General features: G+C 44.3%; 1 long non-coding RNA gene across 1 annotated transcript in view; it reads left to right on the forward strand.

Annotated features, from left to right (window-relative positions):
- Positions 1-8,286: 8,286 nt before the first annotated feature.
- LOC126108662 (uncharacterized) overlaps positions 8,287-12,938 on the forward strand; it is a 45,791-nt gene continuing 41,139 nt past the window's right edge. The window contains exon 1 of the long non-coding RNA XR_007523589.1: positions 8,287-8,352. This is a non-coding gene — a long non-coding RNA (uncharacterized LOC126108662). The remainder of the gene's footprint in view (positions 8,353-12,938) is intronic.

Raw genomic sequence — 12,938 nt, forward strand, 5'->3', positions numbered from 1 at the left:
CCCTCACTTATCGACCTTAGTGACAGTGGAAAATTAAACCGCGTGTACCTAATGGAAATTTGGGAAAAGCAATCGTCACCGAAGTTAATCTGTCGGTAAAGAGGAAGGAAAGGGTTACATCTAAATGAAAGGAAAAATGCAAATGAAAGTGGTGGAAATTAATTTTGAAAAGGGGTAAAGTTAATAAAGAAAGTAAATGTGCGGCCGTCACGTTAACAACTCACTAGCGGTAATTAGATATTTGAGATTTGGGTGAAATTACGGTCGCCAGTCCTATGGACAATTACTATAGTAACTGAAAAAGAAAGGTTATTACACATATAATTAGCACTAGAAGTGTGGCAACTGAAGGTTGACATGTGTAGTGTGAAAACTGAAAGTTTGTCAGAAGTAATAAATTTCGCTACACTCTGACATAATTTAGCAAAAGAATTAATAAAACCGGAAAATTGAAAGTTAGTTTAGTGACTGAAGTTAATAGTGAGCTTTGTTTCTGAAGCACATCGAAATTCAGTAAAATAAGGTTAGTCTTGGGCTACCTCAACAATCATTTCAGAAGCTACTTGAATCTACGCAATTTAGAAATAAGAGATTTAACTTTGAACTTGAATTAAATGATTCTGAACAATTAACAATAGTAAAATTAGTATGTACCAAGCTGAGCTGCAGTCACAGGTAAGCTAAAATACGGTAACAAAACTCGCACTCTTAATTTGTGCCTGTGTAATCTAAATATTGTAGGCAGCTATGAATACCTTAACGGAACTTTGAAATTAAAGCAGTGAAATCGAATGATATTACTTTAATGCTGGCGTTTGAATTTCAACGACACTCGGGTTCATTCCGGAAAAGGAAGGGACCCTGCTTGGTAATGCAGCTGGGACAATGAGCAAGAAAGGTTCATGCTGCGTTGCTGTAATTTTGTGATTTCAGCTAGGCACGGCGAACGCCAGGTCTGTTGCAGGCAGAAACGCCTGGGCGCACTTATCACTATGAATCTCTTATTTATGGACAAAATGTTTGGTATTGTTTTGGATTCTGCAGTTTTATTTAGACGAAAGATTTTCTTACTGTCGTAAAGCTACAAATGAAGATCATAGTTCTGTATTACTGAATCCTGTCGAAACAAGCGTAGATCAATATGAGAAGATGCTTTGCCTCATTGCAAGCTTCGGAAATTTGACATTCAAGTAACTATATTTAATTGAACGATTTTGCTATCGAAACTTACCCCAACCCCCTTACAATGAACTCGTTTCTTTTATTTATTTACTTATGTTCGTTTGACATCGTCACTGGAAATGTGAACTAATTTACATGTGTAAATGTCAAACTGTTGCCAGTCATTAGATTACAGTCGTTTTCAAGGAAAGGAATTCTAAACAGGAAACAAAATAGCTTCATACATGGAAAATACTGCTGAGCTTAAACTTTTTTTAAACATGCACATTAGAAAAGATAAATATTCCCCTGTTGCAACTGAAAGGAGAAACTTTATAAGATAAAAAAATTTTATTTGATAAAACAAGTATCTCTCTTTTGCCCCTTCTTCTGTCCCTCACCCCCTCCCCCAACGTGTACAATCGCAAGATATTTCATTAACATTCAGTGCTCCTCACCATATATTCAACCAAGATACCTAAAGGAGAGCACCAATATGTTCACAGTTTCTTGTAAAAGCAACCCACTACAAACGTAACTTCCTCAGATTTACAAATAAGGTAAAGAAGCACGAATTCTGTTGCTGCTGGACCATGAAGTTGTTTTTGTATGTCAACCCTTAAAACAGGTGGAAATTTAAGTTCAGGAGTACGCTATTTGTTAAGAAGTGTAATTAACTCCACAATTAATTGATTGCATAAATCTCTCAGAACAATGTGTGTCGGTCAACTAGCACCAATAGTTTCACATTTCCCTATGTCAGAGAGGGAGACACCACCATTATGAGTACGCCTGCAACAGACCTGGCGTTCGCCGTGCCTAGCTGACGTGACGTCACCAACAAGCGCCGAGGCCTTCCTTTGAGTCTGTGTTGGTTACTGCATGCGCCTGGGAGTCAGGCAACTCTGCAAAGAGGGCGGGTCGTGCGGTGCGGCCTATCCAGCCAGGCGTGCTGTGCGCCTACAAGGCCGGATCACCTGGACAACCGTTTCCTGAAGCACTGCTACGCGCTACTCGGAAAACGCAAGAAAAATCTACTTTGACGACTTTCGAATCACACTAAGTAAACTTGAGTATTTAAAACAGGCAACTGTAACTCCACAGTTTGATTACTCGTTCGATTATCGCAGTACGCACCCCATTTTTTTTTTTATTTGCACTTGAATGCTATACAGAGTGTCCCAAGAGGAATGGTTAGTATTCATCGATACGACAGGAACGACCATTCGAAGCAAAAAGAGACATAATGTCTGAAGGGATAACGCAGTCACTGGTTATACAATGTTACTTATAATCCGTCTTGATTGCAAAAATGTTTATTCACATGACCGGTTTCGGTTCCTCTAGAACCATCTTCAGATGTGCAATTTCCGATGTGACGCAGCATGTGAAGGTTGCTGTGTGTGGACGGGTTACTCTTGTAACCAAAATTGCAGATGTGAGGATGGTTCTAGAGCAACTGATACCGGTCATGTGATTAAGCATTTTTGCAATCAAGACGGATTATAAGTAACACTGAGGTGTAATAATCATATGGTAGTGAAACTTCGTAGATATTCTAATGCGTTAATGCGGAACCGATTTACACTCTGGAAAAAAATAGTTCCAATTTTGGCCACCAGGTGGAAATCTGGCGCTTGCACATCTCGTCCACTTCTGCGCTGCTCATACCCGACAAATTGTGTAAGCGGCGATTAATACTAGAACGGTGCTTAAGTTCGTAGCTATTTTGTTGCATGTTGGTATTCGGGTTTCTGTGGGTTTATTTATCGATTGTCGTTTTCTTATACGTAGTTCACTGTTGATCTTTGAGGTGGTCACATTTTGTCATATCGTCGTTTGAGGATAGTGAGTGGAGCTTTGGATGGTAGAAAGTGGAGTGTCGAGTGGAGAAATGATAACACTTGCGACATATTCTGCTATTTGAGTTGAACAGAGGGCGTGACAGCGGAGGAGGCGGCAAGAAACATTTGCGTCGTGAATGGGGAAAGTGGCCACTGGACAGAGCAAGACAAGGAAATGGTTTTCTCGTTTCATGGAGGATTATATTTTGATTAAAGTTCCGTCTTGATCACATCATTTATGTTTTAATGATATAGGTAACCGGTTTCGGTTCTTTTTACAAAACCATCATCAGACCCATGGCTCCCTTAGGATGGTAGGCGGAGCTCTCCTCGCTGCTACGCAGAGTTGACTGTTTTCCAAAAATGTTTACCAAAATTCATGGAAGATTGTTGTGACATCAGTGACTCTCCACATTCGGCGGTTCGACGAAGATCGTTTAAACGCATTAATCCACAATGATCCACGTCACTCTACTAGAGAACTGGCAGATGTGATGAATTCTCATCACTACACAATCGTGCGACAGTCGCATCCAAGGGGGTACCGAACGCTAAAGGCCAAAATGACGGAAATTGGAGGGTGTCCATATGTGCATCTGCTTGCTCCTTATCAGACGGCTGATGCAAAACACCGCCCAAGCCTATCGTGTATCGTTACTGCTGACGAGAAATGGTGCCTTTCCGCTACTAGAAAGAAAAGAAGAGAACGGAAAGGAATGATTGAACCCAAAGAAAGCAGCAACTTCCCGTACGAGGACCTGCGCGGATCCACACAAGACGTCACCATGCGTCTGGTGGAACAACGACAGGGTGCTGTTCTACGAATTGCTTCCCCGAGGTGTGAACATCACTGCTGACATTTACTGTCAACAACGGAGGCGTCCTGCAGGAACAGTGTGAGAGCGATGACAGGGGACGTGATGCTACTTGAGGATATTCTGCTGTACTCGCAAAAGCCACTGTACAGGAGCTGGGTTGGGAAGTCATTCCGCACCCACCTCATTCACCTGATCATGCGCCCTCGGAGTCTCACCTTTTCGGTTCTATCGAACAACCTTCAGTGAACTTTCTTTCCGGATGAAAATGCGATCCGAACACAGCTCATCTCAGTACCATTCTAATGCAGTTGAAAGTGTGACAGAATCCTAAAACAGTGCATTTATTAAACTAACAACTGAGGGCAAGACAGGTGAATACTTAGGAGAAAGCCGGCCGAGGTGGCCGAGCGATTCTAGGCGCTACAGTCTGGAGCCGCGCGACTGCTACGGTCGGAGGTTCGAATCCTGCCTCGGGCATGGATGTGTGTGATGTCCTTAGGTTAGTTAGTTTTACGTAGTTCTAAGTTTTGGGGACTGATGACCTCAGAAGTTGAGTCCCATAGTGCTCAGAGCCATTTGCACAATTTTTGAAACTTAAGAGAAAGCCCATTCTCAGTATTACAATGATCTTTAAATGTCACATTATTTCATCCAAAAAAGTGTAGTTGCTCGAATAATGCGTTAGATATGGAGTTTCGCATATCACTCACATGGGAAACCACACCCCTCTTTGTGTCCAATCATATGCTAAAAGCTTGTTTCGTTATCTCAGACCCTTTAACAGATACGAAGGATTTATGAATATTTTATTCTGGCTTTTTCACAAACGCGTGCGTTCGTGACGGAGCCCTTTACATACATCCCATTTTCTCCACATTATAGACAGAGAGCGATATCCTGCCAAGTTTAAACAGTAGTTCAATGTTTTATCTAAATTTAATACCCAGCTACATATGACCTAACACGCACCAAACGCAAATTTATAGCGACCCACATTTTTCACTACAAACTCTTGGAATTTCGTCGTGAAGTTGACGAATAAAGCTACAAGGTGCGCGAGAATCAGAGTTTATTCCCGAACAATTCCTTAAAATCGTCTGAGAAAGGTCACAGGCAGACGGGCCTGCACGGCTTGCCGTTGACGCAGCCAGATGAAGCGAGTCCCACAGGTTCCGCGTTCAGCGCAACCCACACGTCGCTGTGACGTGGGAGACTTGTTTGCGGAGAATAGCAGTGCTGAACACTGGACCTCATAAAGTATGAAATTCCCTGTAATTAATATTAGAGTGCAGTTTTTATAACACTGTATTATAGTGTTCTTCGTACTCGGAAAATAAACAAAAATTAAAGCCTCTATGCGCGTGTCTTGAGAGCTATGAGTACTTCATCTTAGCTACTGTGAAAGACGTTTCTTCTGCTGAAAAGTGGCCCCAGCTCTTAAATTATGCGTTCTAAAGACCATGTTCATCAAACATTTTTGGTTCAAATGACGGTTTCTGTAATGTTAAATATTCCTCGTGCGACACCCTGTATTTTGCTGTGAAACAGAATGGCAATTTTCTTTAATAAATAGCCTTATAGTCTTTGATTACTAACCACATGAAAGTCAGAGTACCTGTGTTACTAGGTGGCTGAGACGGTCACAAGTTCCAGTTGGAGGTTGTCTGCCCAATGGCTCTCAGGTGGAACAAAAATGTCGTATTCTCTATTTCATATAATTATTGACCGAATTTAAAAATTTCGAATGCTTTCATAATCTAACCATTAAGTCATATAATTAATTAACTGGCCTAATCTTACGTTAAAGTTTTAACAGAATAAGCCAAGTATTATGGTTGGAAACTGTGTATCCATCGTGCGGCCCACGGAGTGTGAGAGAATAGTGACTTCCAACAAACTTCGCTTCTAATGTCAAACCTTTTAGGAACTTTTTGTCCGTTACAGTTCCGTCAAACTACGAAAGGAAAACAATATGGATTTTTGCGTTTTCATTAGCCTGCAGACAAATGAAGAATAAGACGAGAATAGTGAAAGCAAGTACGGCGCAAGTCTCAGCCATAAAGGTCATACATTAACTTTGCAATGTGTTGACAAAAATGCGCTACCTTCCTTTTCTTAAATAAATAAAAATATTAAAAAATCAGTAACGTTTTTGTGCTACTGAAATACAGAAATATTTAACCTTTTAAGAAAAGTCATCTTTGGCGCTACTCAATTTTTATCACGCCGTATCTCCCAATCTGTGTCTCGTACAAGTTGGCTTTAGAAACTCATGTCGATAACGTGTGCACAATCTCTGGTCAATAGAGTCAGCAACAGTGACGCAATGACATAAAACGTCGCGTATAGCGCGGAACTTGGAGTAAGCGACCACCTTTTTCCATTTACACTTTTTGCGTGCGTGTGGTATGTCGTCGCGGGGGGGGGGGGGGGTGTTTAAAGCGAGAAGAAAAAGTTTCGAAAAGGTTTGAATTTGTTTTTACTGTTTCTTGGGACGTATGTGGGTACTACAGTTTCTCCTAGACGGAAGCGGAATTGTGTGGTTCATTCGCGCGAGGAACGTTTCACTATCATAGGCGCGGCGCGACAATGTTAGCAGAGGTAGCAAAGGCAAAACACGCAGCGCAGTTATGTCCGAAAATATGTTACTTTGGTACTCCAAAAGTGCATGGAAATTGTGGAGGAGTAGGAGGAGGAACACTATATATGCAGAGTGTTTCAAAAAGAACCATTGGATTAAAAAAAATCGTAACTACACTACTGGCCATTAAAATTGCTACACCACGAAGATGACGTGCTACAAACGCGAAATTTAACCGACAGGAAGAAAATGCTGTGATATGCAAATGATTAGCTTTTCAGAGCATTCACACGAGGAAAGTTTCCAAATGGTTCAAATGGCTCTGAGCACTATGGGACTTAACATCTTAGGTCATCAGTCCCCTAGAACTTAGAACTACTTAAACCTAACTAACCTAAGGACATCACACACATCCATGCCCGAGGCAGGATTCGAACCTGCGACCGTAGCAGTCCCGCGGTTTCGGACTGCAGCGCCTAGAACCGCACGGCCACCACGGCCGGCAAAGTTTCAAACCTATTTCTCATACACAAACAGCAGTTGACCGGCGTTGCCTGGTGAAACGTTGTTGTGATGCCTCGTGTAAAGAGGAGAAATGCGTACCATCACGTTTCCGACTTTGATAAAGGTCGGATCGTAGTCTATCGCGATTGCGGTTTATCGTATCGCGACATTGCTGCTCGCGTCGGTCGAGATCCAATGACTGTTAGCAGAATATGGAATCGGTGGGTTCAGGAGGGTAATACGGAGCGCCGTGCTGGATCCCAACGGCCTCGTATCACTAGCAGTCGAGATGACATCTTACCCGCACGGCTGTAACGGATCGTGCAGCCACGTCTCGATCCCCGAGTCAACAGATGGGGACGTTTGCAAGACAACAACCATCTGCACGAACTTCGACGACGTTTGCAGCAGCACGGACTATCAGCTCGGAGACCGTGGCTGCGGTTACCCTTGACGCTGCATCACAGACAGGAGCGCCTGCGATGGTGTACTCGACGACGAACCTGGGTGTACAAATGGCGAAGCGTCATTTTTTCGGACGAATCCAGGTTCTGTTTACAGCATCACGGTGGTCGCATCCGTGTTTGGCGACATCGCCGTGAACGCACATTGGAAGCGTGTATTCGTCGACGCCATACTGGCGTATCACCCAGCGTGATGGTATGGGGAGCCATTGGTTACACGTCTCGGTCACCTCTCGTTCGCATTGACGGCTCTTTGAACAGTGGACGTTACATTTCAGATGTGTTACGGCCCGTGGCTCTACCCTACATTCGATCCCTGCGAAACTCTACATTTCAGCAGGATAATGCACGACCGCATGTTGCAGGTCCTGTACGGGCCTTTGTGGATACAGAAAATGTTCGACTGCTGCCCTGGCCAGCACATTCACCAGATCTCTCACCAACTGAAACCGTCTGGTGAATGGTGGTCGAGCAACTGGCTCGTCGCAATACGCCACTCACTACTCTCGATTAACTGTGGTATCGTGTTGAAGCTGCACGGGCAGCTGTACCTGTACACGCCATCCGAGCTCTGTTTGACTCAATGCCCAGGCGTATGGAGGCCGTTATTACGGCCAGAGGTGGTTGTTCTGGGTACTGATTTGTCAGGATCTATGCACCCAAATTGCGTGAAAATGTAGTTACATCTGAGTTCTAGTATAATATATTTGTCCAATGAATACCCGTTTATCATCTGCATTTCTTCTTGGTGTAGCAATTTTAATGGCCAGTAGTGTATTATGTTATCTGACCTGCGTACTGATTGTCAACAGTCGCAACTAATTTTAAACGCGCTCTAGTGTAGTGTAGTGTGTTCTCTAGTGTAGTGTAGTGTGGTGTGGTGTGAGCAGCGGTGTGAGTGTGTGTTGTATGTTGCAGGTGTCCCCGCCATGTGTGATGGCCTGCCATGAGGGACGGGGTGTCCAACAAGGGCGACACGGGTGAGTCTCTCTCTCTCTCTCTCTCTCTCTCTCTCTCTCTCTCTCTCTCTCTCTCTCTCCCCACTTGTATTAACTTGATGAGAAAACTACGCAAAACTGACAAACAGCAGTTTAAACGTTGCTTTCTGTGGCGCCTTGGAGCTTCCGCGGGCGGCGCCGCTTGGAAGTCCCACTGTTAGCAGCGGGCAGAACCCAAGACCTCTGGGCGGTGTGCGCCGCGCGTCACTAACTCGGCGACATACTGCTCCGCGGAGCCCGTGTCACTTCTCTGCGCTGCTAGTCGTTTAAGATCACTGTCAATGACGTCCGCCTGCCTCGCTTCCATCACCGAGCCTTCGGTTAAACTTTCTCACTGCTCCAGTGTCGTAATCAACTCGTTGCTTTGTGGCTGTCTCTCTTATTCTGCGATTTTACAAGGAAATCGACACAAAGCCATTAGTCAGAAAGCCATTAGTCAGCGCGCCCGATGACACGGAAGCTGTAAGGCATTTCACACTACAGGACGATATGAGTATTTTTGTTGTGTGCGAGGGGCGTTTGAAAAGTGCGTGCAAAAATAAAATAGTTACATATTTGCGGTAAACCTTCTTTATTTTTCGACATAGTCTCCTTTTAGACTTAAACACTTCGTCCAACGCTATTCTAATTTGTTGATCCCCTCCGAATAATAGGAGTTGCCCTAGTCTGCAAAATAGGTATTAGTTGCTGCAATCACCTCCTCGTTTGAATAAAATCTTTGTTCCGACAACCATTTCTTCAAATTGGGGAACAAATAGTAGTCCGAGGGAGCCAAGTGTGGAGAATAGGGGGGATGTGAAACGAGGTGGAGTCGTGTTTCCATTAATTTTGCGACGACCACAACTGCTGAGGTGTGTGCTGGTGCACTGTCGTACCGGGATATGCAAACCAAAGAGCTTGCAGTAGAAGTGATTTGTTTCACAGTATCGAAGTTGAAGTACTGCCCGTAACTCTTAAGGTACACGTTTTAGGGGCCCTGTGTACTGAACTTTTTTTGCGTCTGTTATCGTGTACTTTGGGGAACAGGTTAATAATAAAGCGACACTGAAGACAGTGCGGAAGGAAGAATCTCTTCGTGCGTGGCAGGGGCGGGGGGGGGGGGGGGGGGGAAGAGGAATGAAGTGGCACCGGACAAGGCGAAAGGAGGGAAGGCACCAGGTGTGGACGAAGTAAGTGTCAAAATGGGTAAGGCAGCAGGGGACATGGTAAACAGTAGCTCTATCGTGTGATGAGGGTTGTGTGGAATGAGAAGACTCCACAACATTAGAAATGGGCTGCTAATTGTCCTTATATTCAAGAAAGGGAGTGCCGAGGGTATGCGAATCCGAACAAAGGGGGAGAGGAATCTGGGAGGTCAGCCCGCGATGTCACCTCCACGACCTCCACTATGAGTTTGGGGAAGACCCTCCTGATGGGCTTTCTCGATATAGAAAAGAGACTGGACAGCGGCTGCAGAAGAAAAGTCTGGTGAGAGGGGGAGATGCACTGTGGAAGTTTGAGTTGTGCGAAAGTGGAGAAATGAAAGGACTGGTTGGTTGCAGCAAATAAGTGGCGTGAAACGGGGCAATGCACCGTGGTCGTGGATGAGATAACGACTAAGGTGGCAGAAAAACTGGAGAATACGAGACGAAAGCAGTGGTGTTTGCAGATGAGTTGATGATCTGGGAAAACATGGAGGAGGACATTCAGGAACAGCTGAATGCTTGGGAAGAAACTGAGAGACAGTATGGAAGGAAATTTAATGTCAACAAATGTGAAATCCTGGTTGCAACTAGCAAGAAAGGAAGACCAATTAGCGGAATTAAGATTGGAGGAGAATAACTGAAGAAGGTGGAAGGTGCAAGGACTTTGGAAGTGTGGCACGGGAAGATGGGACAAATGAGAGAGAGATCAGTGAACGTGGCAGACGGGCTGGTAGGAGCCTGGGTTGGAAACTCACACAAAAAAGCGGAGAAGTAGCGCATAATAGAAGTTACTACATCCCAGTACCGACCTATGCATCTGAAACATGAATAATAAAGAAAAGAGATGTAAGAAGATTAAAGACATTTGACATGGAGTTTTCAGAAGTAGGATAGCAGTAATAAGGGGAGAGAGTGTGAATGAAAAGGGTAAGGGGAATGGTGAAAGAGAAACCAGAGCCGGGTAGAAACGTCGACATGGTATGGGCACTTAAAGAGAATAGAAAACAAGAGAATTCCCAATAAGATACACGGAATGGAGATGCGAAGGAAACGACGGAGAGGAAGACAGAGGTACAGATCGTGTACTTTGAACTGTATATGTATACGCTGTTAATTATGACAGTGCCAGCGGCCTCTCCGCAGTGGTAACAAATGGTTCAAATGGCTCTGAGCACTTAGCGACTTAACTTCTGAGGTCATCAGTCCTCTAGAACTTAGAAGTAATTAAACCTAACTAACCTAAGGACATCACACACATCCATGCCCGAGGCAGGATTCGAACCTGCGACCGTAGCGGTCGCTCGGCTCCAGACTGTAGCGCCTAGAACCGCACGGCCACTCCTGCCGGCGCAGTGGTAACACCGGTTCCCGTCAGATCACCGAAGTTACGCGCTGTCGGGCTGGGCCAGCACTCGGATGGGTGACCATCCGGTCTGCCGAACGATGTTGGGATTCACTCAGCGCTTGTGAGGCAAACTGAGGAGCCATTCGACCGAATAGTAGCGGATCCGATCAAAGAAAACCATCATAACGACCGGGAGAGCGGTGTGCTGACCACGTGCCTCTCCATATACGCATCCAGTGACGCCTGTGGTTTGAGGAGCTTCATGGCCTGTTCAGAATGTAGTACAGTTTTTTAGTTGATTATGACACAGCCTGTATCTAAAGGAAAGTAAGAGCAAGCTCCCACAGATGTGAATACGTGTGTTGTGTTGGAAGTGGCGCATGTTGTTGTGGTACCGTGCTTCAATCGATAAGGGCTGCTGCTATGAACGTAGAAGTCCTGTGTTCAAACCTACAGTTATGTTAGGACGTTTTTTCTTTGTGGCAAAAAAAGGCCGCCAATTAACGCCGTCGTGCTGATTCCAGGCTACACTCGGTAAGTTCTAAGATGGGAAGAAGAAGTTGAGAGGACCACTCTAGTGGCAGCAGTGTTCGCTTATTGTGAACATCCTCACTGTCAAACCAATGAAATGCGTCGCAGGCGGTGTTTCCCACTGTAACGTGTAATAGTGTTCCTTCGTCATTTCATGCAAGTATGGGCGCGGGGAAGATGACGGCTTAACCACATCTGAGCGCTGCGACTACACAGTCTTAACAGGGGGACCGTACCATCCTGGTTACAACTAGCAAGAAAGGAAGACCAACTAGCGGAATTAAGATTGAAGGTGAGTAACTGAAGAAGGTGAAAGGTGCAAGGACTTGGGAAGTGTGACACAGGAAGATGGAACAAATGAGAAAGAGATCAGTGAACTGGCAGAGACGGGCTGAAGGATTCCTGCGAAGTGGTAGGAGTCTGCTTCGATTCACACTGACAGGCCATATAGGAGTACGACTTCAGCATATGTAAACAGGAAGACGCAACTGTCGGCCGTTGTTTAAGGGATCGACTTTGAAAATTATAGGCACGCAGATGTACTTTGTACGGTCACCAACATCCCAGAGAGCGAGTAGGCGTTTAGTTTCATAAGCGCGAAGACTGGATACAATTTCGCTGACGATACCTTTTTTATCATCATCCCCGCAATAGATACGCGTGGTATGCCACGAAATTATGTAATGACCGAGAACTGTTCATGAATCTGATCCAAGTTTGTTTCTCAGTAGACATGTTGAAAAAACCGAAACACATACAAAAATTCAGCGTCCATTACGTGTGCCGTACGTAACAATAACCGTTGTCTTCCATGTTTCTGTGATCAGTACCATCCTGATTTGTACAGTGCTCCACAGTTTACACGTTATACTTGAAATAAATGTAGATACAAAAACATAAACGATTGTACTGATTTGATTGATAGTTGGCACGTTTATATTTTTATGTTTGTATTTCGAATTTCATTGCAAAAACATTGTTTTCCTATTTTTGGGATGGATATAGTGAAAATTATATTCATTAAAAAATTGATAATTTGCACAATCATGCCGACCGAGGTGGCCGAGCGGTTCTAGGCGCTACACCAACAGCAACTCCGGTTTGGCGCTAACATACCTTACATAATGTTATTGACCATTTATTTTGGTAGCTGTTCTGCTACACAATATACAACTTGTCATCTGCAAACAGCAAAACGTAATTTATTTTTCTGTTTCTTATGCATTTACGAACGGAAATAAGACTATCACGTTTTCTTTCTGTAACTTACAATTTTGAAGTTGTGGTGCTTTCTACTGTGTTGTTGGCGAAGTAAATAGGCTTACTTCTTTGCCTGCGTTCGCGTGGCAATGCAGTTTATCCGATTACTCAAAACATAGGCGGAGTTTTCGCTGCCATTACGTGTTGTTGTGGCTGTGTGGCGTTCATTTGTTTCGCACCCAACAAACATTGAAACTGACCTCCACATCCTAAAAACTAGCAGCAGCCTATACCAAAAATTAACTATA

The sequence above is a fragment of the Schistocerca cancellata genome, chromosome 11 (assembly GCF_023864275.1).
Source record: "Schistocerca cancellata isolate TAMUIC-IGC-003103 chromosome 11, iqSchCanc2.1, whole genome shotgun sequence".
NCBI classification, from domain to species: domain Eukaryota; kingdom Metazoa; phylum Arthropoda; class Insecta; order Orthoptera; family Acrididae; genus Schistocerca; species Schistocerca cancellata.